Here is a 16,189-nt window from a genome sequence, read left to right as displayed (position 1 = left end):
CGCATGGTGGCCCTGAGATGCAGAACTAGAGAACTCTTTACCTTTGAGTTCCAGGGTTGGCAAGAATGTTCTTAACGTACTTCTGTAGAGCTGCAGTTCAGGTTCCCATAGAAGTTCAAGCTTCTGTTTGAAGGTATGCAAAGCCGCTGGATAAATTCAATACATCTTCAGTTTTTCTTCAAAAGTCCTCCTATGAACTTCTCTCTCCAGCTTGTCTGCTCCTTCTCTGTGGAACTCTGCCTGCTCCTTTGGGAAGAGGCAAGTGGGGCTCTCCCCAGCAGCAGCTGCCCTGCCTACCTTCTCTCCGAACCTCTGCAGAATACTAGATAGGAGAGGCTGCAAGGAGTCAGTGGATGGCATGTTAGAGGCATTAGGTATGAGGACAGAGTTGAACCCGTGACTCGTTTGCACCCTGAGTTCTCTTTACACACAGAAAGTTCAGGCTGAGTGGGGAGTAGGGATTGTGAGAGAGCATGCTACAAGCTAACATGCTCAACCATTGCTGCTCTTATTACAGTTCTGAGGCAGTGCTCAATTAGCTGGTTAATAAAAATGAATATACCATCGGAAGCTACATTTGTGTGGGTTTTTTTGTTGCTGTTGTTAAATTGGCTAATTTACACTATCCTAGGATGGCAGTGATGGTAATAGCAGCAGCCCACGAGTTCAGGAAAAGGTGGGACAGTTCCCTTCAGAGCTTCCCCAGGCATTGCTGCACGCCCTGTGTCTTCACTCTGTGAGGAAATGGTATAAACAATAACTAGACATGCGCTGGCAGTAGCCCCTGGGACTCGCAGCATGCTTACCAGATCTGCATGGGTCCTGGGGATGCCACTTGGGAGTTTTCTCTGCACACTGCATTGTAATCATTTTTCTATCCACATTCCCACACAGTGCCGTCTATATATTTATTCATCCCTGGATGCCATTTTAGCAATGACTTTCCATTTCACACAAGCTGGCTTCTTATTTGACTTGCCTACCCTCCTTGGGTCTTCTCTCTCTCGTCTCCTACTCCTCCCACTTCACCATCTGCTCCTAGGTTGAGACCTTTGCACTGTGTACTTTTCTCCTAGATACCCCCATGACTGAGACCTTTGGTTGGATGCCACCTTCTCCGTAAGGGTCTCCCTGACCATCTGTAAAATTGTGAAGCAACCTCTCACTCCCCTGCCATGTTTTATCTTCCTTCACAGCACTGCCACCATCTAACATAGTACACATTTTACTAGTTTCTCTTGCCCACGATGTCAAGTTCCAAGAAGGCAAGGATTCTGTTTTGTTCCTTGCTATGTGTAATACGTAGCATGTAGAATGATGCTTGGCAGATAGTAAGTACTTGATAAAGTCTCTGTCGTTTGTTTCCTGGGTCCACATGACAGTACCTAGGCCAGTATTATCACTGTTGACACGGACATCCTATTTTTCTTAGGCTTCTGGAATAGACTCTCATTGATTTTCTACCCATTTTAGGGGGCATAGGCAGTGTCTAAGACAGGGCATGATGCGGCACTGCCCACATCAGCATTACTGGTCCAAACACTATTAGAACCAACCCTTGCAACAACAAAAATGATCCCCACCCCACACACACATACAATTTTTAATACCCTTTGAAGGTTGATGCTGCTGCTTCTTGACCCACTTATTTTTAGTAGAATAAGGAAAACATTACCATCATCTAGAAAGGGGTATAGGGTGCACAGGTTGTGTGAATGAGGCCCAGCTGAGGTTATGTAATGATGAATTACTAATGAAGTTCAATCAGCCAGCTTATATGACACATTCAGTTCAGTTGTCTTCTACAGGGGCATTAGTAGCTGAGAAAGAAGACATTAAATCTGTGTTCACCATGATCCTTCTGTGTTGATCTGTGAAGAAGAAATGGACTAAATTGTTATCTCTATTCAGATCTTCTCTGAGTGATACTTTAGGAAGGAGATTAAGACCAAACTCTGAAGGCCTTTAAGGGATTATATCCAATGCTGCAGTATTATAATGAAACTTGGAGTAAAACTCCACTTCTGTGAGATTCCATACTTGCCTGCCAGCTGCCCAGGAACATACTGGGATGAGACTTAGGGAAATCCCAAGGGAAGGTAGGTTTTGGGAGGAGAGTTTTCTAGTGTCACATGTGTCTTGGGAGTCATAGGCTGGTCTCTAACAACGGGTGCCCCAAACCTTATAAAGTCAACCTGCCTTTAATTAAGAGTGGGCATTAATAAAATGCATCCCTATCTTCTTGGACTATGGACATCTGCATACGAAGACCCTCTGTGGGTTTTTCTGTATGCATAGTATTTTATTTAATACTTTATTAATTTTAAGTTTGTAGATAATGGGAAATATGTCATTCCTACTTTACACAATTAAAACTACTTAGTAAATAAAGTAAGATAAAGTTGTTTATAGAGGTCCCTTTCATCCATGAGGATTATATTTCAAGACCCCTAGTGAACGTCTGAAACCACGGATAATAAGCAAACCCTGTGTATACTGTTTTCTCTCCCCTTTTTTGGGGGGGGGGGCACTGGGGATTGGACCACCCAAAGGCACTCAACCACTGTGCCACATCCCCAGCCCTTTTTTGTATTTTATTTAGAGACAGGTTCTTACTGAGTTGCTTAGGGCCTTGCTAAGTTGCTGAGGCTGGCTTTGAACTCGCCATCTTCCTGCTTAAGCCTACCAAGTTGCTGGGATTACAGGCATGCACCACCCCACCTGGCTCTGTGTTTTCTCTTTTACATACCTGTGATAAAGTTCAATTTATAAATTAGGCACAATGAGATTAACAGCAATAACTAATAATACAGTAGAATATTATAACAGTATACGGTTATAAAGTTGAGGTGAATGTGGTCCCTGCTTCTCTTCCCTCTCAAAATATCTTACTGTACTTTAACCTCTTCACTTAAAAGAAGCACTTTTATTGAATGTATTTGGCAAATCTGAATTGCCAGCATCACTCACTATTCTTGCACTTTTGAGGCCATTTTTAAGTTAAGTAAGGGTTACTTGAACACAAGCTCTGTTACCATGATGTTCAGTCTGATAACCGTGGCAGCTGCTAAGTGACCAACCGGCAGGACCACCTGAGATTTCATCTCACTGCCCGGGATGGCGTGTCATTTAAAACTTAGGAGTTGTTTATTTCTGTAACTTTCCACAATTGACCATGAGTAACTGAAACTTTGGAAAGCAAAATCGTGGATAAGGGGAGACGACCACATTACCTGTGTGTACTTTTTGTAATTATCAGTAGTTTGTTTGTTTTTTTCCTTACAGTAACTACAAATAGTTTACTTATATTTTCTTTACAAGTGAAGCTACATTACAGTGAGACCTGGATTCAGGCATCTTCATTCTGAGCTACTTGAGAAGCAGACTAAAGCTTGTGAACAGAAGAAATCTTAGGATGGTAGCAAAACAAAAAATTAGATTCTTGATTGAGTGTTTGCTACTATTTAAAAAAAAAAAAAAAAAAAACTGTGAGAGGCACTCACTCATTTTCAAGAAAGGAAGAAAGAAAGCAGAACCTAAAACCAAAACAACCGAAATTTGAATACTACTTTTGCCATGTGAGATTGTCTAATCAGCCTCATTTTCTTCTGTTGCCATCATCAGCCTCTGTTTGTTCTGATGCTTCATTTTTAGTATCTTCATAGGCTTATGAAAGCAGAAAGATTGCCTGGGTTGGAACAAGCTTCTCTACCATTTTCTCAACCAGAATACATCAATGCAAATGCCAGTGGCCACTCCCTCTTGAGGCCTTTGAGACCTAGTTGGAAGCAAAGCTAGGTGAAAATTAGCAAACTGAACACCAGCCTACAAGAGAGTTGCCTGCAGGAAGCAGAAGGGCATTGGAACATTCCCTTCCAGAACTGATCAGTCTGACTATTCTCAGCAACTCTCTTGCGAGAGGCAATAATCTGATCCTGTAAGCATTTTAACATATCGCAGAACTTACAGCTATTAGAAAGTAGTGTTTAAAGGTGATAGCTACATTGGTGCACTTTGAGGTATGCCTTTACTTGTTGTTATTAAAAAGAAACAGTAATTCCGGAGAGTTCTAATATAAAACTGAAGTACTCTTTGCATAAGGGAGTATGATGGATTCTCGAACTGCTTGGAATTGCTGTGCTGGAAGGAAGATGGGGAAAGGGAATGAATATAGTCAAATAAATTAAGCCCTGAAACCCAAATAGTGCTGTGTAAGCAAGCCAACTACAAATCAAACAGAGAAGTGTTTGCTAAAGAATACGTGATCTCAGTTGAAGCTGAATGAAATCAGGCTCTTTGTACATATGTGTATATTTCTCTTGGCATGTGCAAAGAGTTGTTTCCTTTGGTCTCAGACTTCTTTGGCAAAAAGTGTCATCCAACCATGGAAAAGAAAACCAAAGAGTTATTTTCCCCAAATGGCAAAAGATAAGACTTTTTCAAGTGAGGACAAGCCTGTTGCTAATGAGAGGCAGGATGTGCATGGTTCTTCCACTTTCTAAGGATCCCCATATTTCAGATGTTCCAGCTACCATATATAAATCCTGGAAGGTCAGGTCATGGTGTGGGTCTCTTTACTCTTCAGTTCCACCCTACAGATGGCTCTGACAGCTTTTCTGGTATAGTTCTTGAATATTGTCCAACCATCTTGTTTTGTAGATGAGAATGCAGAGACACAAGGAAATGGAGTGGCACTGTCTTAGTCACAACTGGGTTAGTGGCATAGCAGGGACCTCATCCACTAGACTCTCAACTCTACAGCTTGTTTTCAGGTATAGCATGTCCTTAACTTGCCTTTTTTTGAACAGACAGCTCTCAACTCAGAGCCAAAGCTACTTTAAGCATCATTTCAAATGACACTGTAATCTCTTGGAGTGGATAGAAAACTATGGAGTAGAGCATATTTTCTTCCTCCTTAGAACCTCAAGTCAAGTCAGCAATTTCTTTTTAGTTTCTTCTGATTGCATTCTATTTGATCTATTTTTCTCTAGAGTTGTTAAACAGCCTAAGGCCAAAATCATTATGTTCTAACCCAAACAAGGAGATCAGGGCAGCTCTGTTCTAGGCTGTGTGAAAGTGCAAAGCATGGGCAGGGTGCAGCAAGTCATCCACTTTGCCTGGAGTGTGGATGGCAGCCCAAGTGTGAGAGGTAAGACTGGGGTGGTGTATTTCTCAATAGGGGGCACTGGCGGCATTTGGGAAGCAACATCTTGTGGGGATGTCCCATGAATTGCAGGATGTATAGCATTTTGGCTCCCCTCCCAAATGCCGTAACTCTGCCATCAGAAACATCACACCAGTAAACCAGCCTCAGTCCCCCTCACTCCCAGGGGGTGTTGCACAGCCATCACATCTGTTGGTGGGTAGGGGTGTTGAGTCAGGAACAGCTTACAAGGTTGAGAAACGGACACTCGTGTTTTCATTAGGATTAGTATTTACTGACTGTGGCATCCAGAGAGAAAACTCCCATGCCACCTTATGCTTATCCCCAAGGTAGTGGCAGGAATGGGGTTGGTGGGGAAAACATGTGTTTGCTGAAATCACAGTGGAGAAAATCAGCAAGGAAGGTAATTTCTGCGTTCTTGTAGCTGTCACTTGTTGCCATCCATGCTGTGTCTTTCTGGGAACAACTTAACTGCAGCTTGATTCACTGCCTCCCTGAGTTCTCAACTGTTGTCTATCCTTCGTGCTTCACGGAACTCAGCAAGGAGTACATCCTGGGACCTAGGAGATGTAGGCCCTTGCACTCTGTTTAACACCTGCCTCTTCCTCTTCCAGCTTCTCCCTACTCTGCCATGCTCTTTAGAATCAAGAGTATTCTCTTATTGTAGTCATGCAGACTGTGCTTTGCCTGCAGTACCCTGCTTCTACATAGGGTATGGTTACTCTACATTTGCCAGGAAACTAAAGTTCCTAAAAATATTTCCAAGAGGTAGCTCTTGAAGTTCATGAGCTCATGAGCTTTCCCATTAGTAATGGCCATTTTCAAGTACCAACTTGGACCATAGTTGAATGTGTGAAACTTAATAGGAAGATTAATCCTCTGTAAGAGTTAAATTATGTAATAGTACTTTTTAGGGGGTCTTCCTATGTGCTTCCTCTCTTCCTCCTGTTCCCCCACTCCCCAGTGCTTATTAAGATGCTGTAAGGTGGGAAGAGCTGTTTATGTTACCATTTAACAAGTGAAAACACTAAGGCCAAACATAGTTGTTGCCTGGCCAAGGTCACACAGTTTCATTAAGGATGGAACTGGCTGGCACTTAATACTCCACCATTTCCTCCCTTTCCTTTTCAGGGACTGAGGGAGGAGACCAATTTGATTTGTCCTCTTTGGATGTCAGAACAATGTTTCTTTTTTAAAAAGAATATTTTAAGCTTTTCAATTCTGATCTTCCATTGAGACAAGTTCTTTATTCTTCTGCCAGTGAATTGTGACCTCCTGTCAATCAAGCATCTCTGTCTCCCTTTAACCCACTCTACTCTTGGATTTGAAAGTTGTCTAAGCAACAGTGAGACTGCAGTCATGTTGTCTGATGTGTGTGTGTAATGTTGGAGAAAGCCATTTCCATGGTAGTGAGGAGGGGACAAATTATAAAATTTGTTTGCTTTTTCAACTTCCCTCTCAATCTCTGCTCAGAAAGTTTGACAATTAGATATTGATGGGGAGAAAAAGAAAACTGATAGTGGTTCTCAGATCACAATTTTAATTAAAATTAAATCTGGTTACATGAAAAACTGTTTTAATAGTAGTTATATACACAGAGAAGGAATAATCATTTTTTGATATTCATGAAATCATAACACAATTTGTTGGGCGAAGCTAGTGTCAGTGTCACATCCTTTTCTGGCTTAGAATAAGAGCATAGCAAAAGAGTTGATGTTGTGCTCTCCCAAAGGGAGCCAAGTAGAAAACTGAGGGTAATTCATTGATGCTCCCAGGGTTTCTGGTGGCAGAAGTGTGCTATAGCATTTGGGAGGGAAGCCAAGATGCCACACATCCTGCAGTTCATGGGACACTCCCCACAAGGAGGTGCTCTGCCCCAAATGTCACTTGTTTCCCCTGTTGAGAAGCATGCAGAACATGACAGAACCCCTGAGGCAGTCCTCAGAGGGCACTGCTAGCCTACGGTGGTTTTTCTCCCTTTCCACATGCCAGGACACCCTTCTGTCACTGGCACCAACAGGGAGCACCAGCACCACTCCATGGTTGTGCCGTGTCACTCTGGCTGCTTTTACTCATTCTTTCCCACTGGACTTAGGGTTGCCGCCTGCGCATGTCCTCTGCCTATAACTGTTTCTCTGACACTTGAAACATCATTAAAACATAGTAAATAGTTGTGGAGTCGGTGATTGGATTCATCATCCTACCAGGCAAGTTCTGAGAAAAAGGATCATGGTAGAGTGAGCATTTGTCAAGTCAGGAATTGTGAGTGTGAGTGCTGAGTATCTTCCACATATGGCCAGGCAGACCCCCTAACCTGCTTTGCGTCCCTGTTAGCACTGGCACAGAAACATGCCGTACAGGAAGAAGTGAATGATTTATAGGCAGGATGCTCAGCTTCTGATCCTGGCTCAACGCCATCAAAGTTGGGAGAAGATAATTAAGTGTTTCTTAATAACTCCATCTTTGGAAATTCTGTGATAGCTCTTTTTGAGGGAGGAACTTCAGTACTATTTATTATAAATATGGGTTCCAGAATTACCAGAATAGACTCAACTTTTGGGTCTGCCTTTATAAACCCTATGATGTAGTAGAAGTTATTTAACCTATCTTTGCCTTAGTTTTTCTCATCTGTAAAATAAAGTGGCTCCAAGCATTAAATAGCGTGGTGCATGTTTTTAAAAAGTGCTTCATCCAGTGCCCAAAAAACAGAAGTGCCACTCAAATTGCAATAACATTTATTGTGCTACTTTCTTCTTGAATAGTCTTATCTAGTCTCTTCTTATACTTCAAAACTCTTTTAATTATATGTGAGTCTAGCTGTGATAACACCAACTATTTATCTGTTCACTCAGGAAAAGACATCCATCAATGGAATTCTATAGGATAAATCAGGACACGGGACAACCTGAGTAAGATGAAGTGCGTTCAACATGAACTGCCAGGATATGGAGGAGAGAACACCTGCCTGTCAAGAGATAGGGCTTATAATCTGTGCTTTATTGCCATGTTGTCATATCACCTTGTGTAGGTCACTGAACTATTCTGATTTTCAGTTTCCTCTCCTGTAAAAATAAGGAGCTTGGGATAAACAGTTTCTAAGGTTCTTTCTACCTGTGAAATTTTGGTTCTCTGAATGTGTAGATGACATGTATGGATGTCTTTCTTGTCCTTCCCTGTTGTTTTTAGACCAGGAAACTTAGGAAGGAGACCTAGGCATTGCGATTTTCTTTCCCAGCTCTTCCTGTAGGTGTTCTGGGTGTCATGGAGTTATCAGATCTATTTGCTTCCTAGGTTTGAACTTGTACTAAACTGCATCCACTACTCCTCATCTGTTGAGCACTTGCTGTTCTCCTTTTCAACATTAGCTTAACTTTGAACCCCAGTTCTTGCCTTTTTGACTCTTTTTTGCTTATTCTCTCGTGTGACTCATATTGAACACACAGGTCTTTGGTGCCTTCACACACCCGTGGTGGACCATCATCATGTCATTTTCACAGGACCACAAGAACAGTGAATTCAAGGGCTCAGATCCATTCATTCTTTCAACACTCTTTACTGGGCCTCTTCCCAGTCCCAATCCACCCTTTGCAGACCAGTTATTGTGCTGGAGTTCAGACTTAAGTTGTTAAGCTGTAACTTCACCCTGTGCTCAGTTTCTTTGCTGTTTGGGATAGTAACTAGTCTTAAAAATCTATAGCCTTTCTCCTCAGAAAATGCCAAGAGATGAGGAAAGCAAAAGGCATATCCAGCGATGGAAAGGGGGCCATGAAAGGGCATCATTATTCAGGGACAAACAGTTTACTATTCCTGTCATGTCTGCTGCAGGAGGGACAGTGGTTAAAGATGAGTTTGGAAAGTCACATAACCCCATCTCAGAAAGGCCTTGTGTCTGTGCTAGATTGCTTAGATTGTGCCTCAGATCAGTTGGTGGTAACTTTTGAGTCATGGGCATTCTCAGGAAATGTTAACCAGAAGAAGGTGATCAGTCTTTTCTTGTGAAAATCTGTGTATACACAAAGATTTTCATACAGTGTCACTGGATTTACAGGCACTAACCCCTCCCTCTAACTCATCCTTGGCTTTTAAGGTAGGAATTCCTAAGGAAATTTATAGAATGTGTTGAAAGATGAGGGAGGCATTTTTGTTTTAATTTCAGGTATGACACATGCAATATGCAGCTGGTTTACACAACTAAAGTGTAAAGCTTGGTGTATTTTTTATATGTGTACACAATCCCAAGTAAGCACTACCCACATGGAAGATATAAAGTATCTCTGATAACCCAGCAGACTCCCTCCTGGCTTCCCCTCAAAGAAAACCAGTATTTAGACCTCTGTCACCATAGATTAGTTTTGCCTATTTTTGAACTTCAAAGAATGGTAATCACAATGTCAGTTTACCCACTTTTGACTGTGAGATTCATTCATAATGTTAGATACAGTAGAAGGTCTTCTGTTTTCATTACATATTTTAAAAAGATCACTTTAACGACAGTATAGAGACTAGATTATTAGAGGAAGCCCTGAGGTAAAGAAGCGTGGCTGAGAAGTGGGTGCTATTTACCTTCTAAGAGATTTGGTTACCTGACTTAGGTTACAGAGTGGGAAGGACAGGGAAGAACAGACCTGAGAACTGCTCAGTAGGGCTTAAATCTGTGGAACTTTGGTGGTTCCTTGATAATAGAGGGCAAGTAATAGAGGTCAGTTTTCTGGTTTATAAATAATGAAAGGTTTGATGAGGTCAGTTTTGACACCTTGGATGTTAGATACCTGTGGACACTTACAGGTCTAAGTGAATTCAAAAGAAATAACACCAGTGAAGATTAAACCTTTGAGAGCCATCAGTTTATAGTGGAATAGGAAACCCAGGGAACAACTGTGATTACCTAGTGTCAAAGTTTGGAGCAAGAAGCAACCAAGAACTGGCCACCGTGAAGCTCCAAGTCTTCAAAATCTTCAAGGGAAGGAAATCCAAAGGCAGAGGCCTAGGGATAGTGATGTTGGAGAGGCCAGGCATAGGGATACACACCTGTAATCCCAGCAACTTGGGAGGCTGAGGCAGGAGGATCTTGAGGTCAAAGCCAGCCTCAGCAAAAGCGAGGCACTAAACAACTCAGTGAGACCCTGATTCTAAATAAAATACAAAACAGGGCTGGGGATGTGGCTCAGTGGTTGAGTACCCCTGAGTTCAGTCCTAGTATCACCCGAAAAAAAAAAAAAGTTAATAAAGCCAAGCCAAGCACATGATGGGGTGTCACAGAAGCCCATAGGTCAGGACTTTCCACTCCTACCCTTGGGATGAGAGGGCTTTGAAACTGCCTGTGGACCATGCTTGGGAGCACCCATATGCTCCCCAACCACCCCTATTCACTGTCCCTTTTCCCTGACTTTATTCTTTTGGTTCCCCTCCTACAGCTTTGTATAGGTTCCCTCCTTAGCTACCTCCCTGTGAACTGTGAGGCTTCTTATGAGAGGCTGTGTAACTCCCTCTCACTGCTTTCCAAAATGTAGCTGAATAGAACCTTTACATAGTAAGAAGTCCCTAAGTGTCTGCGTCGCATTGTTTTAAGGCAGCCTTGAATTAGGTGGCCTTTCCTGACCTGCCTGCCTGAGCCTCCTTCTGGGCTTAGTGTTCAGGTAGTGTTCCTGCCTTTTGGCAGGGCACAGGGATGGGTTGAACACCCAGCTCTGCAGAGTTTCAGGGCAGCAAGCGGTTCCATCTCTCAGGGAGCACCCTTGTCTCCGGCAAGCTAGGTGGCTTCTTCCCTTACATAAGATGTGTGTTCTGGCAGGGAATAGCTGCCTGAGTGAGTGTTTAGCAAAAATGATTTGTGTGGAGTTATTTTGAGACCCCAGGGGAGGGAATGGCAGCCAAACCCTGCAGTATTTTAAACCGCATCACTCATCTACAAAGATGAATACGTTATAGTGTCTCAGCCAGAACATGGGAAAAAGGGAAATAAGATGGTAGGGCCCTAACAAATGATAAATGCTAGTTCTCGCTGTCCACACAAGGTGACTTCAGTGATTTGGATCAGACTCAGTACCTCAAGATTCTCTCCTATTCTTTCCCCAATCCTGCCTGCCCTGCACATACCAGGTGACTCCGGGTTCCCTTCTGTGGGGCTGGCATGGCTCTCCATGCCCCACAGAAGTGAACCCACATTTTGTGGCAGCCCACATTGCTGATATTATTGATGTGACCTCAAAGTTCCAGACTGACTAGGAGAAATCCCCTGTAAAGCATTCACCTCTTCCTCCAACTCAAGCACGAACAGCTGTCTGCTAAGGCTGGGTGAATAACAGAACAGAGGACTTTCCAGTTTGGTGACATTAGGGGAGACAGCCTCCATATGAAACATTTCTCTTGTTTTTGTTTTTCTCTTGGCTGTTAGGCTGTGAAATTTGCCTCATTGCTTCCACCCTCTTGCTGACAGCTGTCCTCTTTGCCATTCAGGAGCTGGTGTCTCCTAGGATGGCTGGCTGGGATGGAGGAGGCCTTCCTTACCCCCTGGGTCCACAGTTGGATAGCCTGAGCATTTCTTATGTCCAAAGATCTAATTGCCTTCTGACCTGGTAGGATCAATTGGGCCCTGGGGTGTCCAGGCACCTGATCGACTGTGGAGGGCAGAGCCCAGAAAGAACAAACCCTATCCAGGACTGGCATTCATTTTGCTTTGTTTTATATTTTTAGAGGACATACAGTTACTTTAATGGCAAAACCTAGGGAAACAAAAATACATCATTACATCACAAAGGCGAACCCAAAGCGTATAGCCTCCCCGAGTCCCCAAAGTTCCCTATGAGGATGTGCAGCCCTGCATTTTTCTTTGTAATTTAGTGGCCTTGTCACAGGCCTTTTACGTGTACCCCAGCACTGAGCATAGTAAGGAGGCACAGAGGAGGCACTCTTCAGGGAAAGCACTGCTCATGCTTGCATGCGTGCCTGTGAGAGAGAGAGAGACAGAGCGAGCGAGAGGTTGATTGACTGCTGGACTGATTGATTCCCTCTGTTTGCATCTCTAAGGAGCTAGTAACCACTGTCTAAAAGGCTTTAGCCGATGTGGTTTCTTTGCTCTTGTGAGAAGATGAGAATGGCCTGACAGAGTCAAGCTTGGACACAGCGGAGAGAGAACTAGGAATGTGAGTGAGAATGCACAGACAGGCCACTTCCACCCACGTGCAGCTCGGGAGAGGGTGCAGGAACATCCTGGGGCTGTGGAGGAAATGAGGAGAGGGTGCCGCCCCAGACCCTGGCCAAAGGAGGGGTGGCTCCCTCACGTCTCCCAGGAGTGAGACTGGGCTCTCCTGTGAGCTGGACCAAGAGAGCAGCCATCACTGTCCCTGGTCTGCTCCATTCCACTCCAGAACCCACACTGAGACTCAGTGCCAGTCTCCTTCTTCCCAAGTGACTGAGGTTTCTGTGACACCTGCTGTCTTTTACCTGAGGCTCCTGCGTGTGATTCCAGCCCCCGGAGAGGCTAGGCATGTTTCTTCAGCCCCTCCTTCCTCTCCTCGCTCCTCTTCCCTTTTCTCCCCCTTTCCTTTCCCCTTTGCCCTCCTTCCCTGGGCAAGCGAGTGCACACACGTGCCCCCACACACACTTTTGTACCCTTTGACTGCCGTGAGCACAAGACATCATTGTCAGGATGGGTGTTCTGTTGAGAGCTGTGTTCAGGAAATTTCTCTCCCCTATCCTAAAAACTCCATGGCCACTTCCTTCCCATCCTGCCCTATCAGGAATCCTGGTTTAGGGTAGGCTCCCATCCTATACTGTCCTTCATTTGTACAGCGAGGAGTATGCTGGAGATTCTTCTCCCCAGACAGCAGACACAGTCTCCCCTCATGGGTTAAAAATCTCCTGTGTGGTTGCAGAAACCCCAGAAGCCAGTCTGTCAGGTACCTGATCTTCCCCCTCACTGTCCTCCCTTTCTCTTCCTTTTTCCAACTGAAACTTTGTATCTGGTGTCACAGTTCAAATCCTGTTACTTTGGTGCCTTGTTGCCACACTGTGACAGGGGTTTAAAAGCCTTAATAAGTGTGCACACCACACGGTAGTGACTGAAATAGTCATTGCTGCAATCTCGCATCAGTGTACAGTAAAGGATGCAGAGAGCCTTTCTTTCCCTAGTTCTCCCAAATGGGAAATAATCACTTTGCTAGAACAGTCTTTCCCTGAATTCTGAGAAGTGAATTCTAGGCAGAGGTTTGGATTTGCTGTTCTTTTTTATCCCTGAGAGTCGGTGAATGAGAGAAGGAAATGAATAGACTGCTTGTCACAACACCACCAGGGTCTCCACAGTGCCTGGGGCTGCTGCTGAAAGACAGAGAATGGAAATGGGCTGAAACTGGGGCCAGGGAGGCAGGAAGGCTCCAAGAAGACCAGGCTTCACCTCCCCCGTCTCTGGCGGGCTTCCCTTTCCCTCAGCCTGGGGGTTCCTCCTGCACTAATGGAGCTGGCTCTGTCGCTGCAGCATCCTGCCGGGGGTAAAAGTCTAACTGCCTGGTCAAAGGGAGAGAGGACTGATAAGCAGTCTACACACACACACACACACACACACACACACACACACACACACACTGATTCTTCCCAAGAGCAGCACATGTCTCTGCCGAAGCTCCTGGAAGCTGGCTGTCAGCAGTGCAGAAGAAGAGATGCTCCCCACTGCACCCCCCACACTCCCTTCAGACTTTATTAATGCTAGAAAGGTATTTCCAGTTTGAAGACTCCCTTCATATTAGATAGGTTTACAGAAGAAAAAGAGTAGAATAGTAGGAAATCAGCACTCTTGTCTTGGGAGGACCTTGGGAATAGTTAGCCCAGAGAAAATAAGACATGATGAGAAGAAATAAGATGTGTGTCTTCAAATATTTGAAGGACTGTCAGATGTGTAATGGATGTTTTATGTGGTCCCATGGAATTGCATCAGATCTTAAGGGCCTGGAATGTCAGATTGTTGAGTTCTGATTTTATCTGGTAAGTATAGGAAGCTACTCAAGGGTTTTGAGAAAAACATGTGCTTTTAGGAAGATTATTCTGGTAGCTGTACATATGAAGAATCAGAATAGGGGGAAACAGAGGGCAGGCAGTCAGGGAGATCAGAAGATTCTTAGCCAGATGGGACAATCTGAAGAAGCAGAAGAATGAGAGCAAAAACTATGGAGGCGAAATTAGTGAGTGTTGGAATGTGGCAGTCATTGGGTCATGTGGGTAGAGTAGGGAAGACTCAAAGAGGAGTGACATTTTCAGCTTGGAAAGATGGTAGTGCTAGAGCCAGAAGAGGAAACTCTGGAGGAAGAAGAACGGAAGTTTTGTCTACCTAATTTGAGGTGTTGGTGGGACACTCAGTGGAAGACTCTGTTAGACATTTTGAAATGGGATCTAAAGCTGAGGATAGTTCAGGATTGCATGCCTATGCGTTCCACATGGTCACCATGGTGGAGAAGGTGAGAATGGACGGGCCTACTGTGGGATAATGGCCAAGGTGAAAAGAAGGGCCCAGGATGTGACTGAGGGCGATAGCAGGAGACAAATCATGAGACAGAGAGAGAGAGAGAACCACAGTAGAGAGGAGCTAAGGGAGGAAAGAGCCTCACTCCAGGGTTGGTGCTGTGCCCATCTTGTAGGCCCTCTGAGTTTCAGTGATAGAAAGACAGCCTGAGCAAAGACTTCTGACTAGAGATGTGGCAGGGGAAGGATATCATCAGGGAGTAGGGGAAGCAGTTACTGTGAGGAGCAAAGAGTGGCACGCCTGGCATTTTCAAGATCGGAGCTGGGGGTGCATGTTTTGAGTGCAGAAATCTGAGTGACAAGAACAGGGAAAGGACCATCATAGAACAAGGCCCAGGAGAGAAGTGTAGAGAGCACATACCTGCACTCAGTGGCCTCTGCCTCAGTTTCCCTTGAGCCATGGTTCCTTCCTTTACCTTCTAGACTGTTTGACCACGAGGGTTTTTAGTTCTTTGTTAGCACTATGATTTAAGCGATTCTAAGCTCTTGCCTGTCCTGACGATCTCATTCTGGGGAGTTGAACTCTCTGCCCTGCCTGAATTGTTTTTAGACCAGTACACATAAGAGTGGGAGTTGGCAAACTTTCTACAAGGGGCCAGACTAATAAATAATGTAGTCTTTGGGGGTCTTATGGTCTCTGTCACAACTACTCAACTTTGAGTGTGGCGGTCTCCCAATAAAGCTTCATCTGTGACACTGGTATCTGAATCTCAGGCCATTTTCTTAGGCATGAAATATTCTTTTTTTTGTTTGTTTGTTTGTTTGTTTTTTTTTTTTTTTTTTCAACCAATCAAAAATGTGAGAATCATTCTTTGCTCATGTGTTGTTCAAAAACAGTGGGCAGACTTATTCCTCCAGATGCTATCTGCTGCTTTAGAGTGTAATAACTAAAGAAAACAGAAAAAGAATGCCATTCTTTACCTATAACCCTGAATCCAAGCAGTTTATCAGAACAAGGTGTATCCGTGTTCATGATCTGCCTGTGCTCTTCGAAATTCCTTTATTTCTTTATTTTTCTGCTTTCCCCCTCTTCCATCTCTTTCTTCTCTTCCTTTGTCCTTTATCCTCCCCTCACCCACACTTTAAAGTAAAGTTAGTTTAAAAAAAAAAAAAAAGTGGTAAAGGGCTCTAACTCAGTTTCTCAGCCCTCAGGCTTTTTATTCATTCTCTCGATTCATGGCTCTTACTATTCCTGACGCTCCTAACTTTTCTTCCCCGTTTCACAAGCTGAGGATACCAATTTCTAGACATTTGGAATTTACTTGCCCTAGGAGGAGGAGCCCAGAGCAATTTTCTTTGAGTGAAAGCTCAAGAAAGGCAATAGTTTGGAAGTACAACTCATCTCAACCATTTTGTTCAAATAACACAACACAGCTTGGTTTGGAAAAAGTCACTCTAAATTTATGCAAGTAAGTAGCTTTTACATTTGGCTGCCAGGTGTGTGCCATAATACCTTCTGGAAGCCTGTACTTGCAAGATCCATGTGGGTATTTTCTGTGACTTTCTCCCCACCCT

The 16,189-nt window shown here is 44.0% G+C and overlaps 1 protein-coding gene across 1 annotated transcript in view; it reads left to right on the top strand.

Annotated features, from left to right (window-relative positions):
* The window catches only part of SND1 (staphylococcal nuclease and tudor domain containing 1), a 421,454-nt gene that overhangs the window by 300,752 nt on the left and 104,513 nt on the right, over window positions 1–16,189 (top strand). The window lies entirely within an intron of this gene.

The sequence above is a fragment of the Sciurus vulgaris genome, assembly GCF_902686455.1.
Source record: "Sciurus vulgaris genome assembly, chromosome: 8".
In the NCBI taxonomy this organism is placed as follows: Eukaryota; Metazoa; Chordata; class Mammalia; order Rodentia; family Sciuridae; genus Sciurus; species Sciurus vulgaris.
Note: the sequence above shows the minus strand (reverse complement) of the source record. Positions and strands in the feature narration are given on the sequence as shown.